Source organism: Diadema antillarum, unplaced genomic scaffold, assembly GCF_040938485.1.
Source record: "Diadema antillarum isolate AM-2024a unplaced genomic scaffold, OU_Dant_1.0 seq00000321_RagTag, whole genome shotgun sequence".
NCBI classification, from domain to species: domain Eukaryota; kingdom Metazoa; phylum Echinodermata; class Echinoidea; order Diadematoida; family Diadematidae; genus Diadema; species Diadema antillarum.
In genome coordinates this window covers 737,296-744,593 of record NW_027271340.1, presented here as the reverse complement: position 1 = coordinate 744,593, position 7,298 = coordinate 737,296, and positions in this window count along the sequence as shown.

Below are 7,298 nucleotides of genomic sequence, written 5' to 3'. Positions count from 1 at the left end.
TCTAAAAGCAGGGAGGTGGCAGTGTGTGACCTGGCATCGTCCACAGTCGAGTGCCTCACATCAGCTGTGACAAAGTCACATGGGAAGCACCAAGATGTCATCGCGTCTGACGCTGCTCTGTGTCGGCCTGTCTCTCCGCCAATTTCTGCTCTCTGTAGCTTTATCACCATACTCACTATGGGCAACCTACTAATGTGTACACAGTAACAATGTCATTTTCAATGAGGGGGTTGGAAGAGTATTACTGGTAAGAGAGCGGTCTCCACTTACCCTCGTTACCTCAGCATCATGCAGGTGGCACTTTTGTGGTGTGGAACATGCATGCATCTTAAGTTGGTGTGGTACAGGAACAGATTACTATGGATTAAAGGCGTAGAATACCAATATACAACACTATCTCATGTCCTTGCTGGTTGATCAGGATTTTTCTGCTGGTATGTACTCATTAATCTCAGGGTATTAACTTTTTTCTCCCCAAGATTCGTTCTTTTCTTAGAAGTTATTGATGTGAGCATGCAAGGAGTCTAAATGGCAGAAGCATTGTTTGACAGATCGACAAATGTACAGGCACTCATAAGTACCGCAGTGCAGGAATTGATATTTTTTAGCTAGCAGACCAACCATTATATCTGCCGAAACAACTTCTGTTTAAAAATAGAATAGCATGTGCTTTGAAACATTCATACGTGCGTAAACAAAGGTTAAGGCCCCTCTATTTGTACTTTATTCGCTGCTAAGTATTTGCATCCAACTTTCATACATGTAAGGTGGTAAATCTTAGTGCAAAGTTAGAAGAACTCTCAAAACGCATCTGTTGGTAGTAGTGGTCAGATATGCAGAATAGCCGGGTTAATGCTTATGGGGGTTGCACATGCTGTTAAAGTAATGTAGATTTAGTGCATACCCCATGCACTACCGATGCTGTATATTTCATACCTGCAGCGGCATGATTAATGGTATTAGACAAATTCAAACATCATCTAGCACATGTGAGGGCCATCAGGTTTTATTTGCAGATTAGTTTGAGATGCTCTCACATAAGGAATGTTTTTGATAAAGTGTGTATTTAACTATCACAGACATTGTTGTACGATTTCGGTACTCTGTACTCTTCTTCACTAAATCCCTTGGAAGCATTTATCAGTCTGTATCACACTCTCCAAATTCTTATCAATCAGAAACTGGATCTCAAACTTACTTCATGTGACGCTTTGCTGATTTACAATAATAATAAGTACAGTAGTTTGTATCACATATTTCAGAACTCTTTGCTTGAGTAACTGTGTGTTCAAGTTTGTCTCCCCCTGGCATGAATTATGATGAAAGGTTGCCAAATGCTGTGACACTATTGTTTTATGTTTTGATGTTTCGACATTTAATTGACAATGCACGCAATTTCATCTCACCACACCAGTTCCAGCAGTTGTGGGATATGTGCATGATACATATCGATGACCGATATCGATGACCGAGTTGTGATGATAGAAAAACCTGTCTATGTATCGTATCAAACAGCAAACCCATGTAAGTTTGAAGACAGCGTGCTTTTAGCTTCTTATTAATAATCTTGATGTCAATCAAACATGAAAGACAGAAACATCACCTATTATTCAGTGGCAACAATAACAACAAAAGGATGAAAATGTTTTTTGCATGTTAATATTTCAAGATTGTAAAATCACAAATATTCCAAAATTATCGATACAAATATTCTAGACATGCCAGCACAAATTCTATTTGTGAGCTTTATCATTTGTGCAGTAAGAGATCCCATGATTGGTGGAGCCATTGATTTGACTTCAAAACACTTTTTGTGATCTGTTGACAGCTTTTTAACGTAATTTCGGATATTTTTTTTTAAAGACTCAAGACATTAACAGTTATGAGTGTCTGATGTTGATTTAGTGCTCATGCCAAAGAATTAACAGGTGTAGAGAGAGGGTAGAGAAGTCTTGACAGGTCTCTGCACATGGTCGTCAGAGAATCGTAGGATTTTCCATGGGAAATTTGTCTCTTTGAGGTTTGCTGGAGTTTAAATCTTTCATGTAGCCACCCCATCATACTCCATGATATGGGTGGACTGTTGAAATTATCATCATCAAGATCAAAAAGTTATTTTATTGTCTGATTTTTTTATTTCATTTTTTTTAAATCAGTATATTCATTTTCTTTTATCACAAGAGCAGCCTGGACACTGACTGGGTCGGGAAGATGAGGCATGGCTTGGATCTATTGTTAAAGTGCCAGCGCTTCTTGTAGGCTATATCAGATTTTGATTCTCATTATATGGATTAAGGTGATTAATTAAATTATTTCTGAAGAGGAGTTGAGGAATAGGTCACGGATACACAGGTTGTTAGCAGATGCAGTAAATAGCAAAGATCATATGTACCCAGGCAATTTTCAAACACATTTTTTTTGGTAAGTCACATTTTTTTTTTGTAAGTCATGCAAGCTCTATATTAGTCATATGGTAAAGATTACAGAATGTTTTATAGTATGCTGCACACACTTAAGCACAGAGAGATGTGAGTTACATGGAACTTGCCTCACCTGTGCAAAATCTGCACCAGCCCTCAGTTCACACAGACACACCGTAAAATGCAAGAGTTTGAGCAAACACAAGAGTTCAGTGAGCTTTTGGGTGGGTGAATATTATTGATATCGAGATGGCATGTTTCCACTCGATAGTCTCACTCAGAATTTCCTTGTTTGATTCAATTTGCAGGTAACTTGTTACATTTTATTGCTTTTGATAGTCCACGTCAAATTTTGACTGAGCAGGAATCATATGAGCCATGTATGTCTGGTCAGTAGTAGGGCTACTAGGGATCCCTCTCCCCCCCCCCCCCCCCACTCCCTTCCCCCTTTTAGTGTATGTTGTAGTTGGACACGATATATTTATGTAAACAGTTGAATGTTTCACGCGTAATACACAGTTATTGACAATACCAAGTCTGGGTGTTTTAGATTGTTTTTTTAAGCATTATAAGAGATATTGATGACCCATAACAAGCTGTTTCCATGCATCATTGTCATGTGTCTCTCTTGATCCTTTTTCATTTCTTTTTCCCCTTGCTGGATATTTTTCATCTCACATGTATTTCAATTTCCACTCTACATCCTCTGCAGACATTAATGGGACAGTTGAACTTTGAACTTTGTAGATGTCACACAGCTGTCATGGGTAGGAAGAGCTCTGTAGAGTGATGTGTCATTAAAGTGTGTAAATATAACGTGCCCAGGATAACGTCATATTATGTAGTCCATGTAGATGAGATTTTGTATTACAACTTTATCCGAATCAGAAAAAAAGAGTTGTTTGCTGTACTGACAAAAATTTGTTACCGCACTGCAGATTTGCCCATATTTGTATGTCACTACTGGTACAAGTAGATGAGTGAATAATTTTTGACAACTTTTCTACAAGGTCTGACTATCTTTTCTCGCTAGATGCCAGGGGCAGATGTTTACATGTGCAACAAAAATTGTAATGTTTAAAGTGGGACCTTATTTTCGTTTTCATTTAACAGAACTGAATGACACGTGATACTACTTGAACAACTTACATACACTGATTGTAACTACTTTAGCAACAAATGAAAACTAAAATGGCAACTGGCTGTGATAAGCGTAAGAGCTAATATGCTTATTGCAGCCAGTTGCCACTTCAGTTGCAGTCATTGCAAGTTGCATTTGTTGTAAAAGTCTTCACGAGATGGAGCCCATGCCGGTGTTGCGGTTGGGTCGTTTTCGTTGAAGCAAATAATGCATCATCATATTCTAATTGGGGCATTGCAGTGTGTTGAAGAACCCTGTGCGTATCCTTCTACTTTACTGGACACTAGTAGAGACTCGTATGTACAGTGTACCAGAGAGGAGAGGAACAATTTTTTTTTTTTATTTGTGTTTCTTTTTTTTTAACAAACATTTTGTATTTAACATTGCCCTGTGAAATGCTTGCAAAAGGTAGTGGTAGATAGTACACTTTTTTGTATCACTCTGGTTATGATGGAAATTTTCTGAAACAATACTTTGTATTTGATTTTTTTTTTTTTTTGGAGTAAATGTGTGTTGATTCAGTTGTCAATGCCTTATGACTAGCTCTCATTTTTTTTTTCTGTATGAGTATACTTTTTCCATCTCTCTTCCTATGTATGTTGCTTTAGCATTTATTTCTCTAATCTGCTTTCTTTGTAATGTGGAAACAACATATCCTAGCCTATTACCTGAAGGCACCTAACACACAATAGCTGGCGTGTTGTTTAAAAAGAAATTGCATGAGTTAGTCCATTTTTTTTTTCATATCAACTATTCTAGAAGAGACAAGTATGTCAAGGCTTAATTGATTGATTTTTTTTTCTTCCATCAATGCCGTAATGTATGGGAAATTAAATTAAGTATACTTCATCGATACAAGTGTCTCTGGTTTCACGTTTTGTCTGTGTGAATTTATAGGTCCAATTGACACCTTCATTTTACGCATTGCGATTAGGGCAGTTTAGTTCTTGTGTGTGTGTATGTGTGTGTGTGCATGTGTTTGTTGTGTGTGTACACTTACCCATGGTGGAAAACGAGGACACACAAACAAACTTTACATTTAAACTGAGGAGACAAAGAGAACCGAGGACATCCTTGGTTCGCAGACCATTCCAAATGGTCTGCTTTGGCATGTAGGGGTACATGTCTGTAGGTCCTCGATTAGCATTATTGTAATAAGTCCTCGGTGGTATGGCAATATGAGTCCTCGGTTGACAAGATTCCTACTTACGCACAGGTCCTCGGTTATGTGGTAAAATTCTTGTGGGTAAAACAGGTCCTCGGCTTCCACCATAGACATATATATATGTGTGTGTGTGTGTGTGTGTGTGTGTGTGTGTGTGCGTGTCAAGTTTACTGAAAGGCATTCTGGTTCAACGAAAAGAAATATGCACCTTCCCATAAACCTTTGCTTCTCAAACTTTTTTCAACCCAAGGCCCACTTTGGTTCCCACAATTTTTTTGAGGCCCATAGTTAGATAAATCATGAATATTTTTTATTTCACTTTTGGCTGATATCATGGCACTTTGATTGATAAGCACAGCCCTAGAAAGAGCATTACTTGTATATTTCCCTGCTATGCTTTTCGTTACGCATATTATAACGTTGAAACATGCTAGTGACATTATCTGTCAATCATTGCTGAAGTAAAATGCATCTATCCCTAGACTGGGCATAACTTAACTGTTTCATATATGATTTTAAAAAGACACTACAGCAAAACATATGTTATATTTGGTCAACCTTGGGGAAAGTGCATCCCAATGTCTTTTGTTAATCATATTGACACTTTACCAGTGACTGACTAATGATTTCACTGACAAAATCTTGGTTTGGAAGGAATTTTGTGGTTGTAGCAAAGTACATGTAATCTGAAGAAAAACTGAAATATATAATAAATATTAAGATATTCTTTTGGTCACATGAGTGGTGGTCAAGGTATTGTCAATCAATACAAGTCAATGTACATTTGCATTGCATAGTCCCTTTTAAGGTTTTTTATCTTTTCACGAAAAAGTGATGTCAGTGATGATGACATACTGTAATATTGATCTATCACTTGGTCTACTCCCACTTTGTCTAATAGCCATTTAGTCTCAACCCACAAGGTCTAATCCCGTTTCATCTACTACCAGTTCGTCTAATGACCATTTAATCAAATTGCCACTTAGCCTCATTACCAGTTGGTCAACTTCCAGATGGCTATTCCCAATTTGTCTATTAATACCCCCAGTTTATTAGACAAAACAGAAAAAAATCCAAAGAGTCAAAATTGCAATTAGACCATCTGGTCATTAGATGAAATGATGATTAGTCAAAGTGGACATTAGACCAAGTGAGGATTAGACCAAACAGGCATTAGATGAAATTGATGGTAGACCAAACGAGTTTAGCCGTAGTGGTGTTAGACAAACTGGGAAGTAGACCATCTGATACATGTATTATACCAAGTGGCAATAAACCACTGTAATGAAGAGTGGTAGTGTCATTGCCTTGCATCTCCTATTGGCCTACTCATAAATCTCCACAAAATTCCCCTAAATTTTGTTGAACATGAAAAACTTAAGGAAGAGCTTGAGTGCTGTGTATCAAATTACTGTGTTTTGACAGTAGTGCTGATATATGAGGTGGGGGCAATTGTTTTTGCTACTTCCATTGACCTAAAACATTTACAACTTCAACCTCCTCTTTATTGATACAGTTGAACCTCTTGTATCCGGACAAGTCGGGACCGGGCCTCATCCGGATAAGGGATTTGGGCAGATACGGGAGACTCAACGCTTTATACATGTACATGTACTGATGTAGCCCATTGTAGTGCCACATGTAGTAATGTGTATACTGCAACCTTTTCATTGTTACATTTGGGGATGTTTGATGGGGATGTTGAAATGTCTGAAGGTAAGCAATTTGGAGGGAAATTTGATGTAATGTATATGTTGGAAGTAATATGTAATTCATGTGTGTTTGGGTAGGAGTTCTCAAGGAGTTGGGAATCCCCCTTTCCTCCCGTAATTATTTTTAAAAAAATCACGGCGAGATTGCGTCCGTATAATAGAGAGATCCGGATAAAGGGAGGCCGGATAAGAGAGGTTCAACTGTATTTCTGAGTTTTAAAAAAAATAATGTGGGGAAGAGGTTGGCTTTTAAATGATCATGTCCCCTCATGACTTTAACAAATACCTGTACTGTGTGTGATATATTTGCCTACGTCTTGTACTTCAAAGTTGAAAGAAGGTTGGGTGAGCTGAGTATTCATGATGCTTGCAGTAACATATTGCTTATTTGTTAAGCAGGGTTGATAGGAGGGGGATGTTGGTTGTTCAGACACTGCTTTGAAACTGAATTCACATGAAGAGTTAATAGAGGTAATCCCATTGGTGCAAGGTCACCAGGGGACAGCCGATTCTACTTTACTATGAGCAGTATCTTGTAAGCATACTAAAAAGAGAGAGAGAGAGGGAGAGAGAGAGAGAGAGAGAGAGTGGGAGAGAGAGAACAGCTAAATACAAGGACAGAAAATTGGGACCGCCAAATTCAGCTTGTCAAAAGTGGTACCTCATTGTGAGCAAACTCATTATAATGGGGGTTTCCCTTAACATACCAGGAACAGTTTTAACAGGAGACCCATTTACTGATGTATTCATCATTCAAAGGACACTTTTCCTGAAGACCCAGCAATAAGCTACATGTATTCATATCATCTATTCCTACTGAATAAATCTCAATACTGCAGAAGCGGACATTTTCACTATGT